The following is a 12,881-nucleotide window of genomic DNA, read 5'->3' as shown; positions in this document are numbered from 1 at the left end:
GATGGCATGTACCAGCTTACATTCCTTGAGAGCACATCCATAGATCTCTAGACATGTGTCAAACTTGAAGCCTACCCCTCAGGCCAAAGCTACAAGGCAAACACATAGGACTCCTACACAAAAAGTCTTGGGGTGTATTTTACTCTGCTGTCTGTGCAGTCCCCTCAGGAGTGGTATTCTGCAAAAGACTCTCTATGTGATTGTTATAGTCCCATGGGACCTAGGAACACAAGCCCCTCTCCCTGGCCACCAGATTCAGATGATTCAGGGACATTCCTTGGGCAACAGCCACAAAATCAGAACACCAGAACTAAAAATGGGCACCAGACATGTGTAAAACTTTCTCATGGGAGGTACTGGTACTTTGGAGCACAACAGAGGGAAACTACATAGATAGCATCTGCTCTCTGATGTCTCTGGGAAAGATTACAGTCAGCCCTTAGATGTTTGTTTAAAGAGAAGCTTGCCCCTCAGGCTGCAGCTATGAAGATAAGTTAATAGACTCTTGCAAGAGAAGACTGAGCTCCTGGGTCTGATGTCTTTTTGTGCCTCAAAGGTGGTAGCCATCTATGTACTCTGTATCTGTTGTTTACAGCACTGTGGGATCGAAGAGCAAAAGCCCCACTGGACACTAAAGCCAGGCAATGTAGAGGCGTCTCCTGGGAGCAGCCACAAAACCTGGAGCACCAGATAAGTGTAAAGGCTCCTGTCTGGGAGTTACTTGCATTCTGGAGTGTGGGAGAGGAAGAAAAAGATGTTGTTCACTGGCTGGAGCAAGCCAGGGAGAGAGTGCAAAAATGATGCTCACCAGTCTTTTTCCTGCAGAGCATCCCAGCATTCCGATCAGTTGTGTCAAATTAGATGCCTGCCCCTCAGGCAATGAATCAAAACATGCAAATGAGCTTCTTCCACACAAAGTCTGGATGCCCCTTGACTCACCACTTCCACATTGGACCCTGGGGTATGCAAGTTTGAGAGTGTGAGCCCTTTAAGTGATATTTTTCAGATCTCCATAGTCTTGTGAATCTCATGGTTTTTAAAGCTAGATGTTTCAGTGACTCATTCTCAAATGCAATTCTTAATATTTGAGTATGACCTATGTGGTTCCTTAGGAGAAGCTTCACTCCTTAGGAGAAATTCCAGCTTTTTGAGTTCCTTCCCAAATATGGGTCACCACCCCACCAAGGGTGGGATTTATGGAGAGATTGTATCCCAGCCTTTCCTACCTGCTTTGATGTAGGCCTTCACTTATTCACCCAATGTGTAGCAGTCACTCAGTCTATTTTTAAGATTTTTCCCCCCCCACAGGACGTTGTTCCATATGTAGCTGTAGATTTGCTGTTTTCATGGGAAGAGTTTAGTTCAGAATCTTCTTATTCTGCCATCTTAAACCAAAACCAAATTTCTATTTGTCCTGCTTTGTGTACTTTTTGCTTCCAATATCTATAGATGCTTATTTTTTGAGGTTTAGAAAGTTCTTAGTCAATATCTTTTAAAATATTACCTCTCGCCCGGCTCAGCAATTGAGCATCGACCTAGGGGTTCGATTCCCAGTCAGGGCACATGCCCGGGTTGCCGGCTAGGTAGCCAATCAGTGACTCTCTTATCATTGATGTTTCTGTCTCTCTCACTCTCCCTCCTTTCCTCTCTCTGAAATCAATAAAGATATATTTTTTTAAAAAATAAAATAAAATAAAATTACCTCTCTTACACTTTCTTTATTCTTTTCTTCTGGGATAATGTAGTAAAGTTTCATATTAGCTCATCAGTGTCTATCTTCCTTTCTCTGTTGCATTATGTGTAATTTCATTAGATTGATCTAGCTTACTAGTATTTTAACTGTCTAATCTGCTGTTTAACACATAAATTTGTGTGTGTTTTTGTTTTGGGGGATTTTTGTTGTTTATTTTTGTTTAAAATATTACAGATGTCCTTTTTTCTCCCCAATGACCCATTCCATCCTGTCCCATCCCTCTCCCCAGCCTCTCTCCCCACCATTGTCCATGTCCTTGGGTTGGGCATATATGCATATAAATTCTTTGGTTACTCTCTCCTCCTCCACCAACATGCCCTCCTCCATCCCTCTGACATTCGTCAGTCTCATCTATGCTTCCATGTCATTGAATCTATTCTGTTCATCAGTTTATTAAGTTCTTTAGATTCCACATATAAGTAAGATCATGTGATGTTTGTCTTTCTCTGCCTGACTTATTTCACTTAGCAGAATATTCTCCAGGTCCATCCATACTGTCCCAAAGAGTACGAGATCCTTCTTTTTTACACGTGCGTAGTATTTCATGGTGTAAATGTCCCACAGCTTTTTTATACATTCATCTACTGATGGTCACCTGGGCTGTATCCAGATCTTAGCTATTGTAAATTGCACTACTATGAACATAAGGGTGCATATATTCTTTCTGATTAGTGTTTAAGGATTCTTAGGATATATTCCTAGAAGTGGAATCACAGGGTCAAAAGGCAGTTCCATTTTTAAATTTTTGAGGAACCTCCATATTGTTTTCCATAGTGGTCGCACCAGTCTGCATTCCTAACAGCAGTGTACTAGGGTTCCCCTTTCTCAACATCCTCGCCAGCACAAGTCATTTGTTGATTTGTTGATGGCAGCCATTCTGACAGGTGTGAAGTGATACCTCATTGTCATTTTAATTTGCATCTTTCTGATGATTAGTGACAATTAGCATTTTCTCATATGTCTCTTGGCCATATGTATGTCCTCTTTGGAGAACTGTCTATTCGGGTCCTTTGCCCATTTCTTAATTGGGTTGTTTGTCTTCCTCTTGCTGAGTAGTATAAGTTCTTTGTACACTTTGGAAATTAACCCCTTCTCAGATACATCCTTGGAAAATATGTGTTCCCTGACAGTGAGGTTCCTTTGTATTTTGAAGCTGTTTTCTTTTGCTGTGTTTTTGAGTTTGATGCAGTCCCATATGTTTATTTTTTCTTTTGTTTCTCTTGCCCTAGGAGATGTATCAGTGAAAATTCCACTATGTGGGATGTATGTGACTTTACTGCCTGTTTTCTTCCAGGATTTTTATGGTTTCGTGACTTATGTTTAAGTCTCTTATCCATTTTGAATTTATCTTTGTGTATGGTGAAAGTTGGTGGTCTAGTTTCATTTTTTTGCAAGTAGCTGTCCAATTTTCCCACCTCTACTTATTGAAGAGACTGTCTTTACTACATTGTATGCTCTTGCCTCCTTTGTCAAACAGTAACTGACCATAATGGTGTGGGTTTATTTCTGGGGTCTCTGTTCTGTTCCATTGATCTTCAGGTCTGTTGTTTCACCAATACCAGGCTGTTTTCATTACAATGGCTTTGTAGTACAGTTTGATTCCGGCAAAGTGATCCTTCCCACTCTGTTCTTTTTTCTCAAGATGGCTGCAGCTATTTGGGGTGTTTTTTGGTTCCATATAAATTTTTGAAATGTTTGTTCTAGATTGGTGGATTATGCTGTTGGTATTTTAATAGGAATTGCATTGAATTTATAAATTCCTTTGGGTAGTATGGACATTTTAATGATATTAATTCTTCCAATCCATGAGCATGGTATATTATTTCACTTGTTTAATCTTCCTCTATTTCTTTTTTCAGTGTCCCGTAGTTTTCCAAGTACAGGTCTTTTACATCCTTTGTTAAGTTTACACGTAGGTATCTTAATTTTTTAGTTGCAATGGTAAATGGTTTTGTTTTTTTAGTTTCTCTCTCTGAAAGTTCATTGTTTGTGTATAAGAAGCCATTGATTTCTGGATGTTGATTTTGTATCCAGCTACCTTGCCAAATTCGTTTATCAAATCTAGTAGTACTTTGATGGAGTCTTTAGGGTTTTCTATGTACAATATCATGTCATCTGCAAATAATAATAGTTTTACTTCCTCCTTTCCAATTTGGATACCTTTTATGTTTTCTTCCTGTCTGATGGCTATGGTGAGGACTTCCAGTACTATGTTGAATAAGAGTGGTGAAAGTGGACATCCCTGTCTTGTTCCTGTTTTTAAGGGAAATGGTTTTAGTTTTTGACCATTGAGTATGATGTTGGCTGTAGGTTTGTCATATATGGCCTTTATTATATTGAGGTATGATCCCTCTATTCCCATTTTGCTGAGAGTTTTTATCAGAAATGGGTGTTGGATTTTGTCGAATGCTTTTTCTGCATCTATTGATATGATCATATGATTTTTATCCTTCATTTTGTTTATATGATGTATTGCATTTATTGATTTCCAGATGTTATACTAGCTTCGCATCCCCGGAATAAATCCCCCTTGGTCGTGGTGTATGATCTTTTTAATGTATTGCTGGATTTGGTTTGCTAGTATTTTAGTGAGGATTTTAGTATCTATGTTCATCAGGGATATTGGCCTGTAATTTTCTTTGTTTGCAGTGTTTTTATCTGGTTGTTATATCACCTATTCAGGTTTTCTGCCTCTTTCTGTTTCAACCTTGGAAGGTTGTATGCTTCTAGGAATTTTTCCATTTCACCCATGTTGTCCAATGTGTTGGCATATAGTTGCTCATAGTATTTTATTACAATCCTTTGTATTTCTGTTGGGTAAGTTGTTATATCACCTCCTTCATTTCTGATTTTATTTATTTGGGTCCTCTCTCTTTGTTTCTTAGTGAGTCTGGCTAAAGGTGCATCACTTTTATTTACCTTTTCAAAGAACCAGCTCTTGGTTTCATTGATTTTTTGTATTGTTTTTTTTAGTCTCTATGTCATTAATTTCTGCTCTGATCTGTATTATTTCCTTTTTTCTACTTCTTTGGAGCTTTTCTTGCTGTTCTCATTCTAGTTCTTTTAGTTGTTGTATTATATGGTTCATTAGAGCTTTATCTTTTTTTTTGAGATAAGCCTGTAGTGCTATGAATTTTCCTCTCTAGAGTGCTTTCACTGTGTTCCATAGATTTGGGGTTGTTGTCTGTTCATTTTTGTTTTTTTCATGAAGTGTTTGATTTCTTCTTTGATCTCATTGGTAATCCATTCATTGTTTAATAGCATGGTATTTTGCTTCCATGTGTTTGAATATCTTTGAGGTTTTTTATAGTGGTTGATTTCTAGTTTCATGCCATTGTGATCTGTGAAGATGCTTGATATGATTTCAGTCTTCTTGAATTTGTAGAGACTTGTCTTGTGCCCTAACATGTGATCTATTTTTGAGAATGTTCCATGTGCACTTGAGAAGAATGTGTATTCTGCTGCTTTGGGATGAAATGTTCTGTAAATGTCCATTAAATCCATTAGGTTTAATGAATCATTTAAGGTCCGTGTTTCCCTGTTGATTTTTTTGTCTTGATGATCTGTCCAGTGCTGACAGTGGGGTGTTCAAGTCCCACTATGATTGTGTTGCTGTCAATCTCCCCCTGAAAGTCCATCAAGAAATTTTTTATATATTTAGGTTCTCCTATATTGGGTGCAAAAATGTCTATAAGGGTTATTTCCTCCTTTTGGATTCAACCCTTTAGTATTATGTAGTGACCATCTTTGTCTCTTGTTATGCTCTTTATTTGGAAGTCTATTTTGTCATAAATAAGAATTGCTACTCCAGTTTTCTTTTCCTTTCCATTTCATGGAATATTTTATTCTATCCCTTCATTTTTAGCCTGTGTGAATATTTTTCTCTCAGGTGAGCCTTTTGTATACAGAATATATTTAGGCCCCACTTTCTTGTCCATTCATCTACTCCACGTCTCTTGATTGGACCATTTATTCCATTTACATTTAAGGTTACTATTGATATAAACTTATTTAATGCCATTTTTTCCCTTTTATGCTGATGTACCTTTCTCTCACTATTCTTTCTTTTTCTTGGAGCATCCCTTTCAGCATTTCTTGAAATGCTGATTTGGTGGTAATGAACTCCTTTTCCCCCTTTTTTTTTTGTTGGGAAGCTCTTTATTTCACTTTCAATTTTAAATGATAGCCTTGCTAGATAAACAATCTTGATTGCATGTTCTTGCTTTTCATTACTTTGAGAACTTCCTGCCACTTCCTTCTGGCCTGAAGAGTTTCTGTTGAGAAATCAGCTGTCAGCCTTATGGGGGTTCCCTTGCTGGTCACTGCTTGTCACTCTCTTGCAACCCTTAATATTTTCTCTTTAGCCTTTACATTTGCCATTTTAATTATGATGTGTCTTGGATTGGGTCTCTTTGGGTCCCTCCTTTTTGGAACCCTCTGTGCTTCCTGAAATTGTGTGGCTTTCTCCATCAGCATAGGGAAGTTTTCTATCATTATTTCCTCCACCAAGTTCTCTATCCCTTGCTCTCTTTCCTCCCCTTCTGGCACTCCTATAATGCGAATTTTGTTTTGCTTCATATTTTCCCAAAGCTTCCTTAGACTGTTCTCATGCTTTTTAAGTGTTTTTTCTTTTTGTTTCCCTGATTGATTTTTTTCTACCTTATCTTCTAAGTCACTTGTCCTATCCTCTGATTCACTGAGCCTGCTTTTAATTTTATCCAGTGTATTCTTTATATCAGATACAGCATTCTTTATCTCTGTCTGATTTTTGTTTATGTTATGTATCTCTTTTTTTCATGTTTTCACTGAAGTCCCCCATCTTATCATCTAGGGTCTTGTTAAGTTCCTTGAACATCCTTATAATCAATACTCTGAACTCTGTTTCTGATAACTTGCTTAACTCCATCTCATCAAGGTCTTTTCTGGCTCTTTTTCCTTTTCTTTAATTTGGGTGTTTTATTTGTCTACCTTTTTTGGTAGGTCTTAGTGTTTGTATCTATATATTAGATATATTTGCTGTCTCCCAGTCTTGTGGGTTGGGATTTTGTACTGTGAGACCAATGAAGCCCAGAGGTGTGTTTTCCTTATACTTCTGAGCTCTTTGCTCTAGGTGTGTCCCTTTTGTGAGTGTCCCTTTTGTGGGTTCTTTGGGTATACCTGTTGTGGTTGGGTATAGAGTGTTGTTGACCAGTCTTTGGGAGGACTCTCTTCTCAGGTTGGCTAACTGTGTGTCTCAGCCCCAACATCATTGTATAAGCAGTTGTACAGGTGCTGGCAAGGCAGGACAATACACAACTAAACTTCTAAGAAACAAGGGGTATGTTCCAAAATATCTTGACAGTCTCAATGAAAATAACTGAAGTGAAAATGGAACTGGGAGCTTGAAGGGAAAACACAAATTCTAGGGAGAAAATAAAAAAGCTTAAAAAAAAAAAAAAAGAAAGAGAAAGAAAAGAAAAGCTTGAGAGAGAGAGAAAGAGAGAGAGAAGTATATTGTTGTTAATAGTGATGAAAATTTAGAAAATAACAATAATAAACTAAAATGTAAAAAATGGAGAAACTACAATGTCAAAAATAGAGAAGCTACTGGGAGATAATAGGGGCAGAGAAAAGATTCTGAAAGAAGAGTCAACAAACAATAAAGGGAGAGAATAAGAATAGGATAATAGCTGAAAATGAAAAACTAAAAATACAGTAAAGAGAATAAGAGAAACTAACAATCGAACAAAAAGACAGGAATACAGAGGGAGGAAGACAAAGAAAAAAAAGAAGAGAAGAAGAAGAAGGAGGAGAAGGAGGTATGCCAATGGATCAAGAAGAGAGATAAAGATCTAAAGCCCAGGCAGGAAAGGAGTCCAATAAGATATTTGGGGGAAACTATAGAGGAAAGCAACAAACTTGTTGGTTATAATGATAAAGTCCCACCAATTAAGCAGGAATATCAAGAAAGTCTTGATAGTAGAAGCAAGGATAAAACAAAACAAAGCAAAGAAACAAAACAAAACATAGAAACAAAACAAAAATCAAGCTAAGCAAAACAAAATTCTTTAAAAAATAAAAAAATTAAAATTAAATTTTTTTTTTAATTAAAAAAATTTATTATAAAATTTTAAAAGAAAAAACAAGTAATTTTTTTCCTTTTTCTCTTCTTCCTAAAGAAAAAAGAGAAAAAACAAAGAAACACACAAAAAAGACAGTCAATCAGGTAAGTTTCTTCTGGGCAGCTTATGTTGTCTGAGGCTCACTGTTTTGTTTGCTGATTTCCATTCTCCTGGGAGGTTGTTTTGTATCAGCCAATGTAAGGAGCTGTCTAAGTTTGGCTCTGGTGTCCTTAGGTAGATGGTTGATCTGAGGCTCTCTGTAGTCTACCTCCTTTTGTCAGCTATTTTGCAACTTTGTAGTTTCCTGGTCTTACTCCAGAGTCTTCTGTAGAGTCTTTAGGGTGTGGCATGGCTCAGGTATCACTTCCCTTACTTAGAGGTTTCACTGTCACTCACTTTGGGGATGTTAGTCTCTGCTCCACAGCCAGTTCCTCAGTTCCTACCCTGTCCTCTGATCTAGTTCCCCATGCACTGGCCTGCTGCAGTTTCAGATTGATTTCAGCCTGTTGCCTTTTCTGTATGGGTCATTTCAACAGCCTGGGCTCAGTGGGTTCAATTAAAAAAACATTCTGGTGAGCCCTTTGCCTGCCCAGCCCCCAGCAGGGGTTTTCAGCTTTTCCTCTAGTTCCCAAACAACAGTCCCTGAGAGTCTTATTCTTGTAATGTTCTCCTGTGAGCTGTTCTCCCTTCCTCCTCAGGACTGTGCCTTGTGGGTGTGTCTGGGGTCTCAGTGAGCTGGACCAGCCCCTTTCCTGCTGAGGGCAGTGCTCCCGGCTGCAGGAGAGGCAGGCGAGCTCTGCCCCTCCCTGCTCAGCTCTGGTTGGCTAGTTGCACCAGGCCCGCCCCTCAGATCCTCTACTGTGCAGACCCCAATCCCAGCCTCTGCTGGTCTGTCCCGGCAGTGCAAGCTGGGAAGGTGGGAGCCAGTTCCGCATCAAACTAGAAAAGGCACAAAGCAACACACAGGCAGAAAGTTCACCCTGCAACATCCTGCAGCCTGCACACCAAGGCACCCAGAGGGAGGGGCCCAAAGTCAGCTCCACGCAGCTCCCCACACAGCTGATCTCAGTAAAGCCTGTACAGGTGGAAGCACAACCACGGCACCCTTCTGGGCTGATCCAAAATCCCAGACTGTCCCCACTGGGAGCTCATGGCTAGAAGACTCTCCTCCCTTTCCTCATGCCAGGCAGATTCAATGCTTTCTGGGGCTCAACACAATGCCTTACAGGGAGGCAGAGGATCTCTGTGTGCAGCTGCTCAGTGAAGACCTCTAGTCCCTTACTACTCAGGTGCCACACTCTTTGGGACAGCCTTTCCTATGGTCAGTGCCCTGAGCAGTAGATGCCTGTCTGCCTTTAGAAGCTTTGCTTCCTAGGAAGGCACCATCCCCTCCTTGCAGACTCACCGCTCCCCTGGGTCCCTCTACCCTCCACGTGGGGCACTCCTTCCCTTCTCCTCTCTGGGTGTGGGATCCCCACTTTTAGATGCCGGTTCGCACTCCCGAGGGGAGGGAGCTTTGCAGCCTCCAAGCCTCAGGGCTCAAAGCCCAGCACAGGTTTCAGGAGGGACTCCCCCTTTCTACATCTCCCCTCTCTTACTAGACTCTATGATGTGTCTTCAGTGCTCCCTACCCATAATATGTCCACTCAGGTATGCTTCTCTGGTTTTTCCAAGCTGGTTATGTAGTATTTTAGGAGTAAATCGAGTCCATGGCTGGCAGCAGGGGCTCTCTGCTGCTTCTCACAGGGCCGCCATCTTCCCTCTCTCCTAAATTTGTCTTTTTAACAATTAATTTTTTCAATGTTATAAGTTCAATTAGGTTCTTTTTCAAATTTGCTTATAGAGAGATTATATATACATATATTTGTTGTTGTTGTTGTTGCTTCCTAATTTTTGAAATTAATCTTGTATTTCATGAAATAGTTGATACTCAGGTATTTTATAGTCCATATCTGACTATTCCAGCTGAAGAAAATCTTTTGGAGTCTAAATCTGTTGTTTCCCTTTTATCTTTTGATACTCATTCATAATGTTTTTCTCCTTGTGTGTTTGTGACCTTCTATTGTTAGCTCATATTTTATTGGTCTTCATCTGTGGGACTTTAAGGAGTTTAAATTGAAATTCCAATTGAAACATGGACAGCGAACCTGAACAGACACTCTCCCAAGAGGACATACAAATGGCTAACAGATACATGAAATGATGCTCAACTTCACTAGCTGTTAGGGAAATGCAAATCAAAACTACAATGAGATACCACCTCACACCTGCTAGAATGGCTATTATTAACAAGACAAGCAATAACAAGTGTTGGAGATGTTGTGGAGAAAAAGGAACTCTCATTCATTGCTGCTAGGTATATAAACGTGTACAGTCACTATGGAAAACAGTATGGAGGGTCTTCAAAAAGTTAAGAATAAAGTTAACATATGGCCCAGCAACCTCTGTTTTTTATATCTACCCTCAAAATTAGAAAATGTTTATTTGCAAAGATATATGTGCCCCAATATTCACTGTAGCATAATTCACTGTGGCCAAGACATGGAGACAACCAAAATGTTCTTCAATAGATGACTGATAAAGAAGATGTGGTACATATATACAATGGAATACTACTGAGCCATAAGAAAAGATAAAATACTGCCTTTTGTGACAACATGGATGGACATTGAGAACATCATGGTAAGTGAAATCAGTCAGACAGTAAAAGTCAAGAACTATATGATTTCACTCATGTGTGAGGTATAAAACAGAAAGCAACAAATAAACAAACAAAACAAACTAACATACAAAAACTCATAGACACAAACAAGAGTAAGGTAATTACCAGAGGGAAGAGGGCGGGGATAATATTGATAAAAGGGGTCAAATACATGGTGGAAGATTTGACTTTGGGTGGTGGGTACACAATGCAATATACAGATGATATATTATGGAATTGTACACTTGAAACCTGTATAATCTTGTCAATCAATGCCACCCTAATTAATTTAACTAAAAAATGCTTTCCTCCAGATACTTTTCTATGTGTGTTCCAGAGTACATTACTAACCTGGGACCTCTTTAGCTCCTTTTTGGGTAGGGGCCACAGTCTCAAATTCAGCTCCCATGCTTGATGCTAACTCGAAGTTAGTCTCCTGATTCATTTCAGTGTTGATAATGACATTTTCCCTTCATATTTAAGCCATCTTTTTGTTTGCTTTTTGCTATCTGCTCTGGTTTCAGCTTACCCTCATTTTAGGTAGCAGCGAGTGTGCCTCAAAATTTTCTCTTATTTTCAAAGTCCAGGAATACATTAAATATCTGTTTTATTAAGGATCTAATTAATTTATTGTGAGAAAGAGTCTCAATATATCTAGTCCACTATACTACTCAAATTATTTTCCCATTCTTTCTTCAGTTCACTGGAATATTGCTTTATGCTCTCAGCTTGGTGAAATTGCCATCACCAAGATCAAGTAAGAGATTCATAAAGCCAAATATAACATATTTCTGTCCTAGCTTGTAGTTTCTACTTTAATTTGTTTCTTCTGATAACAAAATGGAGAGGGGTCATTAGAATAAAGTTGCTTAAATATGAATTTTTACACCTAAATTCTAACCTAATGAATTTTCTAATAATAAATAGTTTTGTTATGAAAGCAAGATCGTAATTTTTACTATGAGGGAGGGAAAGGGTAACCAGCCTCCCCATCTCTTTTTTTTGCTTTTCAATCTTTCTGCTGCTGCCATCTATTGTTCTATCTGTATTGTCTGCATTTGCTTTTTAGAATTGATATCCTTCTGTATCCCTAAATGCCACTGCAGGAAGGGATGTGGATATTCTAAGACTTCCCTGTCCAATGTTCTTTCCACTTCACCACATTTGTGATCAAGTAGGATATAATCATCACAACTGTAGCTCCCATTTGTGATTGTCTTTGCAGGTTACAAAGTTCTTTCACAGTCGTGTCATCCCAGATTGGTCTTAATAGCAGCATTTCAATAATCCAAAGATTACAAATTCTCTAAGGCAAATAATCATAGAATGTCATAGCTGAAAAGGCTATGAGAGCACAGCTAGGCCAGTGGTTCTCAAACCATGTTATTTTATGTCCTAGGGTTCCTGGGAAATGAATTAGAGGTAAGGGTAGGGGTAATGGGACTTCCTTTCCCCACCCTAACCTTACAAAATGCAATTGCCTGTTTTATATATAGCCTATTTAATTGCTTTATATGTTTTATCCTATTTGGGTTATAGATAATATTTTTTTCTGTATGATATTTTTTCCGCAGCAAGGATTCTACTCCTTAAAAGTTGAAAATTCACTTTATAGATGAGAAAATTGAATCTCAGAGAGGTTCAGTCATGACTCGAAGATGACACAGCTGTAATTAACTGTAAAAGCGAGGTTTGCCTGACTCCAAGGCCCAACCTGGCTTCTCAGACTATGAAGTTGCTTATAACGAAAGATTAAATCCAGGTAGTTTTTAAAAAATGAAAGATCAAATAAGAAAACAGAGGGCTTTTTAAAAATTGTGGTAAAAAATTCATAACATAAAATTTACCATTGTAACAACTAAAGTGTACAATTCAGTGTCATTAAATACATTTACTATGTGTGTCTATGTTGTATTCACCACTGCCTATTTCCAGAAATTTTTCATCTCAAACAGAAACTCAATATTCATTAAATAGTAACTCCCCATTCTCTCCTCTATTCAGTCCCTGGAAACCAATATTTATACTCTGTGTCTATAAATTTGACTGCTCTAGGTACCTCATATAAGTGAAATCATACAATATCTGTCATTTTGTGACTGGCATATTTTACTTAACATAATGTTTAAGGTTCTTCCTTTCTAAAAGGCTGAATAATATCACATTTTGTTTATTCATCCACCAATGGACATTGGGTTGTTCCCATCTTTTGACTATTATCAATAATGCTGTTATGAATATTGGTGTACAAATATCTGTGAATCCCTGCTTTCAATTCTTTTGGGTATATACCTGAGATTGGAATTGCTGAATCATATGGCATTTC

At 38.4% G+C, this 12,881-nt stretch overlaps 1 pseudogene; it reads right to left on the bottom strand.

The window, feature by feature from the left end:
• Positions 1 to 11,000, bottom strand: part of LOC107531125 (small ribosomal subunit protein uS11 pseudogene) — a 31,330-nt pseudogene extending 20,330 nt beyond the window's left edge.
• Between the last annotated feature and the right edge of the window lie 1,881 nt (positions 11,001 to 12,881).

Source organism: Miniopterus natalensis, chromosome X, assembly GCF_054644295.1.
Source record: "Miniopterus natalensis isolate mMinNat1 chromosome X, mMinNat1.hap1, whole genome shotgun sequence".
Lineage (NCBI taxonomy): Eukaryota > Metazoa > Chordata > Mammalia > Chiroptera > Miniopteridae > Miniopterus > Miniopterus natalensis.
This window is presented reverse-complemented; position numbering and strand designations above follow the sequence as displayed.